General features: G+C 49.1%; 1 protein-coding gene across 15 annotated transcripts in view; it reads right to left on the bottom strand.

Annotated features, from left to right (window-relative positions):
- Positions 1 to 16,642, bottom strand: part of Gtf2i (general transcription factor IIi) — a 76,766-nt gene extending 60,124 nt beyond the window's left edge. For 14 of the 15 annotated variants that reach the window (XM_028766197.1, XM_028766199.1, XM_028766201.1 and 11 more), the window contains exon 1: positions 16,330 to 16,642. The gene's annotated coding sequence lies outside the window, so the exon portion shown is untranslated. Of the gene's footprint in view, positions 1 to 7,679; positions 7,700 to 16,329 lie in introns of those variants that run through there. The other variant, XM_028766198.1, reaches the window with a different exon arrangement.
- Positions 16,643 to 16,913: the final 271 nt, after the last annotated feature.

The raw sequence follows: 16,913 nt of genomic DNA, 5'->3' as shown, positions 1-16,913 counted from the left end.
CCTGCCTACCTGCCTACCTGCCTACCTGCCTGCCTGCCTGCCTGCCTGCCTGCCTGCCTGCCTGCCTGCCGGCACGCTCCCTGCCATGATGGTCACGAACTCTAAACCTCTGGAACCGTGAGACCAAATTAAATGCTTCCCTTTATAAGCTGCCTTGGTGCTTTTCACAGCCGTAGAGCGGTAACTTAGACATTATTCATGCTGTAATACTTGGGATTGTTGCAAATGAAATAACCAACGTGAAAGGGCAAACACTACGTGACTCTAGAACCACAGGGGCCTAGAGGACTCAAATCCAGAGACAAACGACAGAAAGGAGTAAAACTCAGGTATCTTTTAACACCATCAGCAGGCAGAGGCAGATCAGATCTCTGTGTTTGAGGCCAGCCTGGTCTACAGAGTGAGTTCCAGGACAGCTAGGGCTACACAGAGAAACTCTATCTCAAACAAATAAACAAACAAACTCTGAAACAAAACACCCTCAGGTGGCACACAGTGTGTATAGAAATGTCAGAGAATGTAACTCTTGGAGAACAAACCAAGCTAAAATTTTTATGATACTATTTTGCCAAAGTTAATTTAGAAGCAAAAACAAAAAGACATCACACAGACACTCCACTGGCATGCTACAGGGAGACACAAGGAGACAGTTTGAGGTAAAACCTAAACCAAATATGCTATAAAATTGCTTTTCTATAAAAAGTATGCAAATGATATGCCTGTTAACATTATTCCTCTCAACTTAAATAGATTCTATTTTAAACACTGTTTCTCATAGCATGAACTTAAGGAAGGATGACTGAAATACTGTTGTTCTAAAAATCTCCCTATGTGTGTGACCCAGTACTCCAGAGGAGCAGTTGCTGAGCTGTAAGCTCACACGCTGCTTCGCAGAACATAGGAAAGTCCTTCCCTCACTCTGGGAGGAAGACTGGCTCCTGCTACTAATGGCTGGTATCCGACCGACCCCTCCTACCTCGACCTCAGGAACCCAGTTCAGGTACCACCAGGTACCGGCTTATTATACCCACTAAGGAGGAAGGCTTTGTACTGAAAACCAGGGCACTCACAGTACCCACCACCACCACATTTACAAACAAACAGGAACTGTCTGTAATACAAGGCCTCCCTCATGACTGGAGCCCGAGAAGGAGATGAAGTCACAACAGCAAACTGATAGCACACAGGAAAGCCGGTGCTGTCTCCTTTTCTCTTGGATAAACCTGTGTACATGTGGGATACAGAAAGAGGTAAGATGACCTAATAATAATAATTTTTCCATAATCACAGACATTCACCTACAATATCTCATCAGTATTTCTGAAAGCTCATTATTTTTTTTAAACTTCCCAGCAAGGGGGATAAATAAATATAAAAGTGACGTTCTCGTTTTACACATGCAGGGCTCTGTCAAAGCCATGTGGCCCCAACTGGAATCAGAACAAAAAACTAGGATTAATTTTTTTTAATCTATTGCTGGCTTCAAGACTCACTTGTCACAAACCTGTCCTAAAGTCACCTTGATGTGGGATTAAAGGAAAGCCTTTAATCCCAGAACTCCAGGAGGCAAAGGCAGGCAGATCCCTGTGAGCAAGTTCCAGGCCAGCCAGGGCTACATGGTTCAACTCTGTCTCAAAAAAGAAAAGGAAAGAAAAAAGTAGAGAGACATAATCAAAATGCACTATATAGAAGGACAGGCAAGTATGAAATTCTCAAAGAATGTATTTCTTTTTTGTCTAATGGGAGACAAATAACACCTCCACAACAGCCCCCAGGTCTCTCTCACCTACCACCTGCACTGAGAACTCACAAGTACGGCATCACAAGAACAGCAAGCACATCAGAACTCCAATTCCTGGGGGCAGGGGGCTCACCTAGGGGTCTGGTCCCCCAGGGTGCATGCATCTGAGGAGGTGGCTGTGGGAAAAAGGGAGACAACCACCATCCACTGCAAAGAGTCTGCAGTAGACAAACAATCCAAAGGGAGGTGTCCTCCAGTATGGGAGCCAGAAGCCACAAGCGTTAAATTAGATTTAAGCTAAGATGAACACATGTTCAGCTCTTCCACAGGGTGGCAACTGTGCCTGCCTTTACTCCCAGTACTTGGGAGGCAGAGGCAGGTGGATTTGAGTTTGAGGCCAGCCTGGTCTACAGAGAGTATTGGGACAGCCCGGTAACCAGTCAGACAAGACAGGCAGCGAGGACACTCAGCCAGTAAACAAGTGTCCATCTCCACAGGTTACATAAAAAGAGACCACAGATTCAGCATCAAGTCCTGTGTCAGTAGACAGTGACAAAATGCCAAGAGCCCAACGGGCCAGGGATGGAGCTCAGAGGTACCACAGGGTGGTAACCTTGTCTCTGGGATTAGGTGGATCGTCATTCTCACATTCTCAAAGAATGGTAAGTATGTACCTGCCTACTTTCCTACAGTCTGACAGACAATGTCACAAAGTTCTTAACATCCAGTACAAGTGCCTTCAACAGATTTTATTTCCTGTGTGTGTTCTGTTTCTGTATATCTGCACCTGTTGTAAGGGTACCTGAAGAGTTTAGGTCATCAGAACCCCTAAAGACAGAGTTATTGGCAGGTGTGAGCCACCCAGTAAGGTTATCTGCAAGAGCAGTTAGCCCTCTTTTTAAAAAAAAAAGTTTTTTTAAAAACGTATTTATTATGTATATAGTATTCTGTCTGCATGTATCCCTGCCAGTTTGAAGAGGGCACCAGATCTCATTACAGATGGTTGTGAGCCACCATGTGGTTGCTGGGAATTGAACTCAGGACCTCTGGAAGAGCAGTCAGTGCTCTTAACCTCTGAGCCATCTCTCCAGCCCTGCAGTTAGCCCTCTTAACCACCAGCCCCTACTTCAACATTTTTACAGTTCTCAGAACTGAAACAGTACGGACATCTTCACAGCTGATGATGCTTGTACCACCAGAACTGTCTAGATGCACTAACTCCATCAGACTTGCTAAGCTGCTCTCTTTCTGAAGCATCTTTACTTTAGATCCTGCCCCCATCATAAACATCAATGATGTCCAGCATCTGCTGGTGGCTATGCTATTGGTATAAGCTGTCAATCTTTCCCAACCCTTGTTCTTCCCTTTACTTCTGGTAATTGTTATGGTAATGTTTCCACCTTTGTTATTTAGTTCTGGTTTCTGTCTTTACATTTTGTTCTACTATTTGTGTATTTAGTGGAGGGGTATATGGAAGTCCGAGAACAATTTGCAGAAAGGTTTTCTCCTTCCACCGTGTGGATCCCAGAGATCTAATTTAAGTCATCAGGCTTGGTGGTTAAGGGCCTTTACCTGCTGAACCATCTTGCTGGGTGTTTTACCTGCATGTAACCATGAATGCTCACCATGTGTGTGCCTGGTGCCTGTAGTAGCCAGAAGACAGCGTGAGAGCCCCTGGAACTATAGTTATAGACAGTTGTGAGCTGTCATGTGGATGCCGGAAATTGAACCCAGATCCTCTGCATGAGCAGTCAGTGCTCGTAAATGCTGAGCCACCTCTCCAGCCCCTCTTTGATTACCTTGCATTTCAGACATTCCCTCTGCCTGCCATTAATCCTTCAGAATTTCCTTACAGTGACAAACTCTGGTTTTGTTTGCTAAAAATTCTTTTTGTGGAGGATTTTGCCGAAATGGAGATCCAATCTAATGGCTACTTCCGTTCTGCACACTGAAGCCGTTTCATTTCTTCTGGAGTCATCAGATGTCACTTTCCACTGAAAAGTCACCAGCAGTGCCCTCTGAAGTGGCCCATGCCAGCCTCTGCTTACTTCTAAGGTGCTTTGTCTTTGCTTTCTACAGCTTCACTGTGTGTCTAGTTCCTTTCCCTCAGTGCTTGCTTCTCACAGGGCTTCTCAGCTATAGGTGAGTGTGTCTGCCCGAGGGAAACTCGGCTGTAGGCTCTACAGACTCTGCCCCTCCATCTTCAGACTCAGCAGCTTCAGCCAGTCGGCACAGCGCATGCCTTTAACCGCACATGTGGGAGGCAGAGGCAGGTAGATCTCTGAGGCTGAGCCCAGCCCGGGCTACATAGTGAGACCCTGTCAGGTTCAGGTTCACTATATAGTAGACATTACTTTATCCCCTGGAGTCACCTGCCGTCTTGTCACTTGTCATTTTTCCCTCTGTGCTGAACGACAGCTCTTCTAACTTACCCTCCATCCACTGATCTCTTCTTTGTCACATTTATGGTCTCTTACCCCTAAAAATGTTATTTGTTCAAATCTGAACTAATACTTGCTGGCCTCTGGTAGTTAAAGGCCTCCGGTCTCAGCAGGCGGCCCTTGCGCGTATTTCCTCTGTTTCTGCATCTGTTTATCTGACTTTTATCTTTATGTGCCGATCACCTTCAACTTCTTAAAGTTGTTTATAATTTGAAGCATGAATGAAGCAGCTTCCTCCTGGATCACCGCAGCCGTCCGCCGTCCTTGTGTGACCCAGATCAAGGCTCCTCCATCACCCTGACCCGCTTATTCTCACCTGAAGAGCTCTCCTCCCTGAGCAGTTGTGGTGGTTTGCATAGGTATGGCCCCCACAGAGTCATGTGTTTGAATGCTTGGCTCATGGGCAGTGGCACTATTAGGAGGTGTGGCCTTGTCAGAAGAAGAGCATCACTGTGTTGGAGGGCTTTGAGGTCACCTACGGCTCAACTTCCCCCTAGTGTGGAATAGTCTCCTCTTGGCTGTCTATGGATCAAGATGTAGACCCCTCAGCTCTTCCTCCAGCACCATGTCTGCCTATGTGCTGCCATGCTTCCTGCCACAAGAAGACTGAATCTCTGAACTGTAAGCCAGCCGCAGTGAAATGTTTTCTTTTATAAGGGTTGCTTTGGTCATGGTGCCTCTTCAGAGCAATTTAAAACCCAAACTAAGACAGGAATGAATGTGGTATATTCTGAACCTCTTACCCCAAAGCACTTTCAAAACAAGAGCACGGTAGGCAATTCCCGCACCTAATACCAGAGCTCTAATTTCCCTTTGGTGTTTGTTTCGTGCTGGGGAATGGTACTGCAAGTGCACTCACCCAGCTTCCTGGCTTCCGAGTGGCTCTAGACGCCACTCTATGGTAACAACTTAATTTTTGGTTGGGGGGGGGGTTGCTTGGGGTTTTTTTTTTTGGTTTTTTTAGATTTACTTTATAAGTGTGTACACCACATGCACGCCTGGTGCCTACGGAGGTCAGAAGAGGACATCAGACCCTGTAGAACCAGAGTTCAGATGACTGTGAGCCACCATGTGGGTAATAGGAATTTAACCTGGGTTCTCTCCAAGAGCACGCAGTGCTCTTAATCACTGAGCCAGCACTCAAGCCTTCTTTTTAAAAAAAAAAAAGACTTTATAATTTCAGAGCATTCTCAGTTGTCTTCAGTAAGTGTCTAGTTGCATTATTCCTTTTTGCTGTATGTACCTCACCTTCTCTCTGTTTTGTTGTTGTTGTTGTTTTTTTAAGACAGGGTTTCTCTGTGTAGCCCTGGCTGTCCTGGAACTCGCTCTGTAAACCAGGCTGGCCTTGAACTCAGAAATCCACCTGCCTCTGCCTCCCAAGTGCTGGGATAGAAGGCGTGTGCCACCACAGCCGGCTAGATTTATTATTTTACATGAATGTTTTGCCTGCTTGTATGTCTGTGTATTATGTGCCCACAGAAAGGGCATCAGATCCCCTGGAACTGGAGTCATGGACATTTTGTTCATTGAAATGTGGGTCTTCTGGAAGAATAAGTACTCTTAACCACTGAGCCAACTCTCCAGTCCTGAGATATATACACACACACATACACATATATGTACGTGTGTGTATTTATATTTATATTCTAGATAACAGTATGAATTATGAGACCTTAGATTGTACGGTTACAAATTCCCAACTCAAGTATATAAGCAGCTTTATTACTTAATATCTCAAGGTTGCATGGATTCCATGTACAGCTAGGTTCAAGAACACAAAACACGTACACCTTTGACTTCAGCGCTCAGGAGGCAGAGGCAGGTGGAGCTCTTTGAGTTCGAGGCCAGCTTGGTCTTGGATATAACTTTGGAACAGTGAGTTCCAGGGTTACACAGAGAAACCATATCTTGAAAAACTATTAAAAACACACACACATAGCTGGGCAGTGGTGGCGCACGCCTTTAATCCCAGCACTTGGGAGGTAGAGGCAGGAGGATTTCTGAGTTTGAGGCCAGCCTGGTCTACAGAGTGAGTTCCAGGACAGCCAGGGCTACACAGAGAAACCCTGTCTCGAAAAACAAAAACAAAACAAAACAAAAACCCACACACATGCACACGCACATGCACGCACGCACGCATACACACACACACACACACACACACACACACACACACACACACACACACTGTATTCCCCATTCCCACCCAAAGCACATCCAACAGCCTTAGGCGTCAAGCTTGTCAATGCGTCCGCTGTGATCCTAAGGCAAAGACAACATATTACTCAGGAGCCTAGCCTGGGCCAATTTCAGTGGCTAGCCACAAGAGGGTCACCCAGGACAAGCTGTCATCAGCATCAGCCCACTGGAAGCAGGACAGTTCTCCACAAGGCAAAGCCAGCAGTGTTCTCATGACAAAGGGATGGAAAAGCAGGCCAGGCTCAAGAGAACTCTTCCTCTTCCACCTCCTCCTCCTCCCCCTCTTCCTCTTCTTCCTCCTCCTCACTGGGGCCAAACCCTGCAGATCCTGGTTTGTTCCTGTTCACACACACCTAGGACAAAGTTTCATTGTAATCTAGGCTCAGTGAGACAGACAGCAATTATCACACGGCTCTGTAAGTCTGTGAGGACAGCCAAGCGGGATGCTCTCCATGTACTCACCCTTAGGACATTCACTCATTGTCATGGAAATGAAGACTGGCCTTGGGTGGGTGGCATGCCTGCTCTGACAAACTTCCACCACCGTGCACAAAATGTCACCACTGTCTGCCACCCCTACAGCAGCTTTCAGGTTCTGTGGGCCTAGCTTGCAGCAGAACCTGTGAAGCCAGCCCTTACTGGGGTGACAGACACCTGGCCTGGCAAGCACAGCCATGCCCCAGGGCATGTCCTCCACCCACAGCTCAGAGCCTTCTGCACCAGGCACCTGTCCTGCACTGTGACAGGACACTGGCGTTCTTTAGAGCCACAAACACGCTGTGGATTTCCGCCTTGGCCTTTGCCAATTCAATTGCCAGATGAGAGATCTGCTCTTACTGCAATTAGAAACTTTCACCTTTTCACAGAGGCCGTGAGGCGTCCCTGGCACATCTGGGGCGGTACTCTAGAGCTTCGTGGCAATTATGAAGGCACACAGAAGTTATATGAACTCAAGTGGGGGACCAGGGTGGAGGCCAGGGTAGCTAAGCAAGCACTGGATACAGAGAGGGCCCCTGCCCAGCCTACTGGAGCCTGCTACTCCAGGCCAAGCATCCTGGAAACTACCGAGTGCAGCAAAGTCAACTTACACGGGGCTAGGGCAGGAGTGAGGAGGGACCCCTGCTGCAGTGTCCTGCCTGGCCGGCAGCATCCTCCTTCCCACTTCTTCTCCTACCTCCTCTTCTCCATTACCTCATCACCTTCACTTCCTGCTATGACTGCTAACTCTGCGTTAGGAGTCGCCGTGTGCTGTTGCTGTCTCTCAGCCCCAGATGGCTACTGCCTAATAGATTAGGTACCTCCTCTCTTGGAAACCAGACACCAGGCATTCTCTCAAAGCTGCTTCTGTGTCTGTTGGAGATCAGCAGCAGGGCTCGGGTTCCTCCATGTCCTCAGAGCTGAGCTCTGCTGCACCTCAAACAGGCCAGTGCTCAGTCCCACGTCATTTTTTCTGACCATAGTTTTGCTGCAATTTATTGATCCTTGGTGTTGAAGTGATGACACCGAGAAGGAAAAGAGAATGTTTTTAGTGAGCCAAAGGGAGAGAGCTGCTAAAGGCTTCCACACACTGGCATCGCCCTAACAGACACAGAGTCTCCACGCTGTGTCGGCTCAAGGGTTAACACTCAAAGCACTCAGACCCATGGCGGTGGTGCACGCCTTTAATCCCAGCACTCGGGAGGCAGAGGCAGGCAGATCTCTGAGTTGGAGGCCAGCCTGGTCTACAGAGTGAGTTCCAGGACAGACCAGGGCTAGGTCACTAAAACTCACAACAAAATTAAAAGCATAAAAGAAACAAAAAAAAAAATCTTGCGTAACTTCAACTACCACTTAATTCTAAGGAAAAACTGAAATTGGATCTTTAACTTCAAGAGACTTTTAATATTTATAAAAGACATTTCAAAATGGTTAGTATTCAAGGTTAAAATCCTCTGTCTTCTAAAGTGACGACAGTCCCTTTGTTCTAAAAAGATGCCTGCAATACAAAGATTTAACAGTCAAGTCCAATGATATCCTAGAAAGTTCAGCCACGCTGCAGTGAGCTTGGCTCTCCGCTGTGAAATGCTAGACCCCAGCACAGCCTCGGGCTGCCAAGCCTTCCTCCTGTAACTTGAAGGGTGTGTGGTAGATACCCAGGGTTCTGCCTACAGTTACCAGCACTGACCCAAAGGCACATGCTCGCCACAATCCCAAACACCAATAAACACTTAACGAACAGTTTAGAGAAATATTTCCATTTGATCCATGTCCACTTAGTAATTATTAAAAATGTGGTTTTAAATTTATATTTTTAGGTGTGTTTAAAGTAGTTTATTGATGCTGTTGGTTTATTTTGGAATCTTGACATTTATTATAAAGTTCTGACATTTACCTGATACAACTAGTAAACACATTTTGCCTTGCAAACCTAAGAACAGCAGAAGGCATCTAGTGTGGCTCAGTGGTTTGATCCCACAAGCCTTATAAACTGAGTGTACATGCCTGTAATACCAGCTCTTGGGAGGTGGAGGCAGAGGACCCGAAATTCATCAACTATGTAGGAAGTTCCAGCCAAAGAGTACAGAACTCAGAAGCCAGAATGCGGAAGGCAGCGTGGAATTTGTGGGTGCTAGGACAGGAGGTGGCAGTGAGTCTGAGAGCTGCTACAACGTGACTTCAGTCCAGATGACAGTGAGATCCTGTCTTAAAAATAAAATGCTCAAGAACTGCTCGGAAATCAAGGTGCCCATGTGCCCACCCCACCCCAGCCCTGAAGACACAAGCAGCCCTGGGATGGGCTGCTTAAACACAGACCCCTTTTTAAATGGGAGTGAGTATGGCAGGGGAATGCAGACAGAAGTCTCACTAGACAGCCAGGACTGGCCTGGAAATCACTATGTAGACTAAATGGACCTCGAACTCAGATCTATGTGGCTTGCCTCGGTTTCAGAGGTGCTAGGATGGGATTATAAGTATGCACCACTACACCTGGCAGGTCCCATCTTTAATAAAAGGTAAAATTATATAAACACCCAAAATTGTTTAAAATATATTCATGATTTGCTGTCAGTTGTTTGTAAACCTATTTAAATCTACACATGGTGACATAAAAATAATCAGGCAAGCGGGGGCGGCAAGCAGAGCACTGAAGCCACAGCTCTGCTTCAAGGCCAGGGTAAGCTGAGAGCTGTGAGGCAGAAGCCCATCCATGAGGCTCGAAGGACTCAAACAGGAGACCCTGTCTGTCTAGATCATGGAAACACTCAAGAAGATGCCCACTGCCTGCTGTGGTAGCACACATCAGTAATCCCAGCACTTGGGAGGTGAGGCAAGAGGGGTTCAAGGTCATCCTCAGGTATAGCAAGGTAGACTGGAGCCTGGGCTACACACACACACACACACACACACACACACACACACAAGAGCTTGTCTCAAGAAACAATAAAAAGAAAAAAGAAAAAGGAAAGAAACTCAATGTCTTCCACTGTGTCCGCGCACATACATGATACATGCCCACAAAGCCAGTGATCGATTCAATGTCTTCCACTGTGTCCACGCACATACATGACACATGCCCACGAAGCCAGTAACTGATCTTCCATGATGCTCCAAAAGTGTCCACTTTGTTGTGTGAGGCTTAGTCTCCTTGGCCTGGAGCTTACGGTTAGGATGGCAGGTCAGGAGCCTTGGGAATCCACCTGTGCCCACTTCCCAGCCAATGGGGTTATAAGCACACCCACCTACAATCTTTTAAATACGTGCTCCATGATCTACCCCGGGCCCTCATGCTTGCTTTAACAAGCGCTTCAGCTCCCCAGCCCCCAGTTCCAGTCCAGAACAGGAGCCTGCTCCACCAACACACCAAGACTGTGTCCCTTGACCTTACTCCAAATACTAACGTCATCTACGTTTGAAGAACCCCATCCGGGTGATCTTTCTGTAGCCTAGTGAATAGCAATAGCCTATGTACAGACCCTTACCCACAAGGCTGTTAGGGGAATGTAGCTAAGTACTTTGTACTTAAATAAGTGCTTTACATAAAACATCCACTAAATTAAACATGTCTAAAGGAAACAAAGGATTCTTAAAATACATTATGAGTCTGCTTATTTACATACCTATAAACAAACTCCAAACATAAACCTAATAAATTAAAAGTAGCTCAGCCCCCAGCCAGCTGCTTCCATTACCCCTGCACTAAATAAAATAACCTAATTTCTGATGAAGCAGAAAAACAAACTAGGCCAGCATCAGGCCAACACCACAAGGATGTGCACAAGGACTGGCTCGCTGCATTCCAAATGCCTCGTTTCTAAAGAATTATATACCAGGGACTTGCTCTGCCCAAGATCTAGAGATGCGGCTCACTGGTAGAGCCCCTGCCTAGCACACAGCCCTAGGCACTGCAAAAAATAAACTGCAGGGGCTGGAGAGGGCTCGGCAGTTAAGTGCACTTGCTGCTCTTCCAGAGGACCAGAGTTTGGGTCCCAGCGCCTGTGTACTGTGGAGCTCTGTCATCATGTATGTATTTTAAAGTGTTGTGAGCTTCCTTCTGAACTTTGATCACAACATGCCTCTTCGTATTTCTAAACAACACAGCTTTTTCCAAAGGCTTACTTTGTAAGGTAATAGTCGTGTCAGCTTTTCTGTGACTACTGTGCATGGTGGTATATTTCTTTCCATTTCTTTTGCTTTTTAAATATGTTTTAGTTTTTATGCTACCTTACATGTACCTTACATGGTTTCTTTTTTGTTTTGGTTTTTGGAAAGAGGGTTTGTCTGTGTAGCCCTGTCTGTCCTGGAACGCATTCTGCAAACCAGGCTGGCCTTGAACTTTCGAGATCTGCCTGCCTCTTCCTCCCATCACCCAGTTCTTACATAGCTTCTTAGGGACATAGTTGAGTTTCTCCTTTTTTAACATTTTTATTTATGAGTAAATGTGTCTATGTGTGTATGCATGAGACTCAGAACCTGAAGAGGCCAGAAGCGGGTGTCAGACACCTCAGAGTTAGAGTTACAGGCTGTGGGCCCAACGTGGGTGCTGGGAAGAGAAGTGGATCCTCTGCACACACAGCAAGCACTCTCAACTGCTGAGCCATCTCTTTGGTCCTACTCTGGCTTTCAAAGTTTAGCTGTATACTCAGCCACCAATGTCTCTGCTGTGAACATTCTCTGCTAAATGCATATATTCAGTCAATATGGAGGCTAAAGCCAGGGCCGATCCCTTAGGAATATGTGGTGCATGTGTCACTGTGTGGAGGCCAGAGCTCTTCCGCTATAGCTCCTCCTGTTCCTGAGACAGTCTCTCACTGAACCGGGAACTCATGGACTCAGCCGGAGTGGGTATGCAGCCAGCCTCGGGGATGCTGCTTTCCCGACCGATCTCCTAGCACTTGGATCTCAGACTGGCTGGCGCTGCTGACTTCTCTATGTGAGCGCTGAAGAGCAAGCCCCAGTCTTCATGCCTGGCAAGCACCTTAACAACAGAGCCAACCCCGCTCTTGGTGAATCTGTAAGTGTATGGCTGAATCTAACCTCATTTTCTATGTCTGTATGAACCGTCAACAATAAGTGTTCAAGGAAGGAAAGTAACAACAAAAGGCTGCACGGGTAGACGCCGGGGCTAGGAGTTAGTGTTGACACTCAGTGAGCTCAGCATGTGTGAGGACCCAAATCAACGCTTCAGAAAACAGGGCTTATTTGCAAGGGAGCAAAAACTTCTTATATGGCACTTCTACGCTAGGAAGAGATTTGCCCAGATCCACGTAAGTTCTCCTCCACCCCCCAAAAAACAAAAAAACCCATTTAAATATCAGGGTACCTAAAGGGCATCATGCCTTTAATCCCAGGATTCAGGAGACACAGGCAGGTAGATCTCTGAGTTCAAGGTCTACACAGATTGGAGGCCAGGGCAACCAGGGCTACAGAGAAACTCTGGGGAGCGGGGACTGGAGAGAGTGGGGGGGGAGGGGGAAGTGTGAAGTTAAGCTTGGTGCCCTTTTCCTTCCATGGCCATCCTCCTTAGTCAAAAACTTTAAGTGAAACAATGTCATTTTAAGTGTTAAAAAGTAACCTATGGAGCTCAGCGCAATGAGTCCTCACTGAGCATGTCCAGATCCTAGGCAATGCAAAAACAAAGTCTTAATCCTGAGAGCCCGTATTCACTCCAGCCTATTTTACTGGATCTCTAACAAGTTCAAGGCCAGCCTGTTCTATAGTGAGTCCAGGACAGCCAAGGCTACACAGTAAGATGCTGTCTGCGCGTGAGAGCTCCAGAAGCTTACTACACCCACCGCTTAGGGGCTGGGGCGAGGCTCGCAGGAGAGTCCTTGGAATGAGCTGAGGTACGAATTCAATCCCCAGTACCAAAAAACATGAAGATGTTTTGGCAAAGTTTGAGGAAACCAATGCTTTAAAAGGCCTAAATAATGGGATGCAGCTTTGTGATCAAGCACTGGCCCTGGGTTAACCGCTCTAGCACTTCTATATATTTCTGTATGTACGTGGGCCCTCGGCCAAGTGCTCCAGAACCAGCCATCCCATTCTGGCTTGGTTTTGCAACAGGGTCTCACTATGCGGCTTTGGCTTTCCTGAAACTTGTTCTGTAGACCAGGCTGGCCTCCTGATCTACATGCTGGGATTGAAGGGGTGAGCTGCCACACCCAGCCTATATCGGGTTTTTTTTGTTTTGTTTTTTTTTTCAGTCAGGTCACGACCAAGAAAGCCCTCCATGCCGTCCAACAACCTGTGTCAAATTCACTTGCTTTCTCAGTGGCCCAAGTGGTGATGGGCAGATGAGCGGCGCAGGCACAGGCAAGGGCTGCAGGAACAAAGCCAACGTCCGCAGGGCTGCACTGGTGGATTTCCACGGACGTGAGGAAAACCTTGAAGGGCAGGGAAGCAATCTGGGAAGCAAGAAGCCATCAGGACAGCCTCTGCCTGTCACAGCAGGGCAAGTGCCAGGCTCTGGTCTGTAACCCCATCCCCAGGCTCCATAAGGAGTTCACACCTGGGAGAAGCCACGCCGTAATAAATGTCTTATGAGCACTGCCTGAGTGGGGTACGTGCCCCAGCACTGTGAACCAAAGGGAGGGAGGAGAAAGGAATGAAGAGGGGGAAACTGTGCCCTGACTGAAATAACGCATTTAAGTGGAAAAACTGTCAGTGTCACTTATATTTCAAAATTAATTCGGCACTTGAACCCACAACCATGTTTCAAACTGGAGTTGAGTTTCGTTAATTATGATTTACTCTTTTTAAAAGTTCCCAAACAGTTAGAATAAGCACTCTCATGTCTTTAGGGTTGGGTCCTGTTTTTAAACAAGTCATAGTAACATATCAACTAAGCACTCAGAACACTGAGGCAGGAGGACTGTAACTTACAGGCTTGCCTGGGCTACACACAATTAGAGAGGCACAGTCAAGGTCCCAATCCAGACCTGCAGAACCACGGGGTCTGGAATGATATCATCAACCTGCTACAGAAGCAGAGGTAGGTTGGGGAACCAGTGGCTCCCAGATGAAGTCTCGAGGCCTCATGGCCCCTGCCACAAAGAGTGCACACCTGACTTCTCTAGAGTTGGTCTCATCCACAAACGGAGAGTCTCAGGATGTGTTTAAGGAGCACACCGCCACTGAGAACATATCCAAACACAGCTGCCATGGTACTATTCTGATGACACCTGGAAGAGGGACTGGAGACCGGAGCAGGACCTAACCAGAGTTTACCAGCTAAACAGAAAGAAACAAAGGCAGAACCTAACTCCCTCCCCAGAGGTTCATCATCCCAGTGGTTCAAGCAGTTGAGACAGGGGAATTACGAAATTCAAAGAGGACCTGGGCTACAGAAGGGGTTCAATGCCAACCTGCACAACTTAGTGAAACTATTTCAAAAAGTAAACAGGGTGGGGAGGTGAAGGGTGGAGTGCCTGCCTAGACTCCTCAGGGATCTGGGAGCTTTGCTCAGTAGGACATTGCTTACCTAACACGCACTCGACCCTGGGATACCCTCAAAAATGGTAGATACAGATTTTAGCATCCCCCTGCCTAAGGACTAGCCAAGGCTAACAAGCAATTCAGAAGGGGATGGGGGTTTCCAGATTTTATCAGGGTAAAAACAGAAACAACTGGTGACCTCGTAACATAAAAGAAAGGCCTTACACAAACCGCTGTGGACAGAAAGTTTTCTGTGCCTCCAGGGTGCGAGGCAAGATTCCCAGGATGCAGGCAACAAAGGAGCCAGAGGCAACAGACTCAAAAAAAGAAAAAAAAGAAGAAAGCCTGCTATAGGAAATACCAACCATCCCACATCCCAAACCAAATACTCATGGGTGGTGTACCTGCACCTTATTTACACTGCACCCCCTTATTTACAAACTAGCTTTGCTCCGGAAACCAGGCAGGCTGGGCCAGCCATCCAGCACAGCAGCCAGAAAGACACCTAGCCTTGCACCTCATCTCCTGTTCCCCCAATCGGCACCATCTCAGATCTGCACTCTCAGCAGCCAAGGAGCACAAAGCCATAAGGCAGGGAGGGGGGTGTACTAAAAAGGAGAGCTGTGACGGGGGTAGGGAGGGAATGTACTTAGAGGCAAATTTTGGGAGCCAGACCTGTGATCCGACTTAGCACTTAGCAGATGAAGACAGGAGGATCAGAAGCTCAAGGCAAGCCTCGACTACAAACCGAGTTCCATGCCAGCCTGAGATAGAAAATACCCTACTTCATTTTTTTATTTTTTTTAATTAAGCAAAAATTGGGGGAGACTTTGTTGCACTGGTCTTTTAAATCCCAGCACCTTCGAGGCAGAAGCAGGCGGATCTCTGTGCATTCCAGATCAGCCTGCTCTACCTAAGGAGTTCCAGAGCAGCCAGAGAGACATACTGAGATTCCCCAAACCCAGAAAAGGCAAAACTTGGGGGGAAATAATGGATGTGCAAGAGTAAACTTTTTTCTTTTCCCATTCCTTCTCTTAACCCCGACGTCTGGGTGCTTGCCCAAGCCAGACTGATTATTTTCATAGCCTCAAGGCTAAAGTCTTCCTTCCGGTCATTGTGTTTATTTCCATCTCCTCCTCCTCCCTCGGCCCCCCCCCAGAGGAAAAGTCCTGGCCCCGCGGGACCTGCACGGCAACAGCTCCGGACAAAGCCCACGGCTGGGCTCCACCTGGGAGCAGGGCGGAGCGCCGGACGGCCAGGGCGGGCACTGGCTCCGGAGCCCGGTAGCTCCCGCCCCCCTGCCAGGGCCCCCGCCGCAGTTACCAGGCACCGATGCCCCGCCCCCATTGTGCCCGCCGGCCAATCGCGTGCAGCCTGCTGCCCTAAGCTCCGCAAGCCCCAGACGCACACATACACACAAACGCACACACAGCGAACCCGAGCGCGACCCCACGGGGCTCAGGAGGGGCCGTGGCCCCGCGAGCGCGCGCGTCCCCGGCAAGCCCGCTCAACCAATCAGGAGCCAGGGCGAAGGGCTGCGCGGCGCCGCCGGGGTACGCTCACTCGTCCGCTCGTTCACGCGCGGGGACTGCTCGCGCGAGACCATCCCTCTCGAACACCCCCCCACCCGGTCCCCGGACCACCGTACACGCTCCTGTATACAATGTACGCACGCGCGACACGCCGCGAGCCCTCCCCCACGCACCACGGGTGTGCGCGTGCAACTGTCGTCTCCCCCCACCACCAGCCGCCCCATCCCCCCCAAAGCCGCGTCGCGTCCGCTGCCAAGGCCCCCAAGTGGAGTGGACTTTGGGGGTCACAGCGCGTCCCGCTTCCTCACCCCGAAGTTGTCCCCTTGCCACTCGCAGCGCGCCAAGCGACCCCAACTCTCACACCCGAGTCTGTGCACACGGTCCCGACGGGGGCAGAGTGTCGAATAAAGACGCCTCTGTTCGCCATGGCACCCCGAGGCTGAGGGGGACGACGGAGGGGACACTCGGGGGAAGGGGACGGTCTAAGGCGACGGGGACTCACCCGAAGTGCAGCCGGGGAGGGTCGGGGAGGGAGGGGGTGCGGACAGCAAGCGGGTGTAGGCCGGAGGGGCCTCGGCGAGCTGGCGAACGGGGTGGAGGTGAGAGGGCGAGGGGGGCCCGTGCGTCTCGGCCGCGCTCCTGTCACCGCCGCATGGCCGCCCCCGGCGGGGCCTCGCTCCTCGCTGGGTCGCCACACGCGGGGGGAAACAGAGGGACGAAGCCCAGGGGTAACCGCGGCAGGCGGGCAGCGAGCGCGTGCAGGGAAGGGGGGGCGCCGGTGCCCCCTTTTCTCTGCTCTCCCAGCTTCTCTCTCCCCCTCCCCCCCCCCCTCCTTTTTTCCCCCCCTTTTTTTTTTTTTTTTGTTTTTTTTTTTTTTGTTCCTCGAAGGTGCCGCTGCGCGTGCGCACAAGCAGCACCGCCCACCGGGAGTTGTAGTTCTTAACCCGCGCTCACCTACGCAACGAGTGGGTACCCCGAACTATAACTCCCAGACTGCCTTGCGGGATGAACCCAGATTCTCTCCCCACCGCCCCCCTCTAGGCCGAAGCGAAGCGCCGCGGCGCCCGGCCCTCTCCGGCTTGGACT

This window comes from Grammomys surdaster, unplaced genomic scaffold (genome assembly GCF_004785775.1).
Source record: "Grammomys surdaster isolate TR1022 unplaced genomic scaffold, NIH_TR_1.0 166, whole genome shotgun sequence".
NCBI lineage: Eukaryota > Metazoa > Chordata > Mammalia > Rodentia > Muridae > Grammomys > Grammomys surdaster.
The sequence above is the reverse complement of the archived record's forward strand: the minus strand, read 5'-3'. Positions and strand labels throughout refer to the sequence as shown.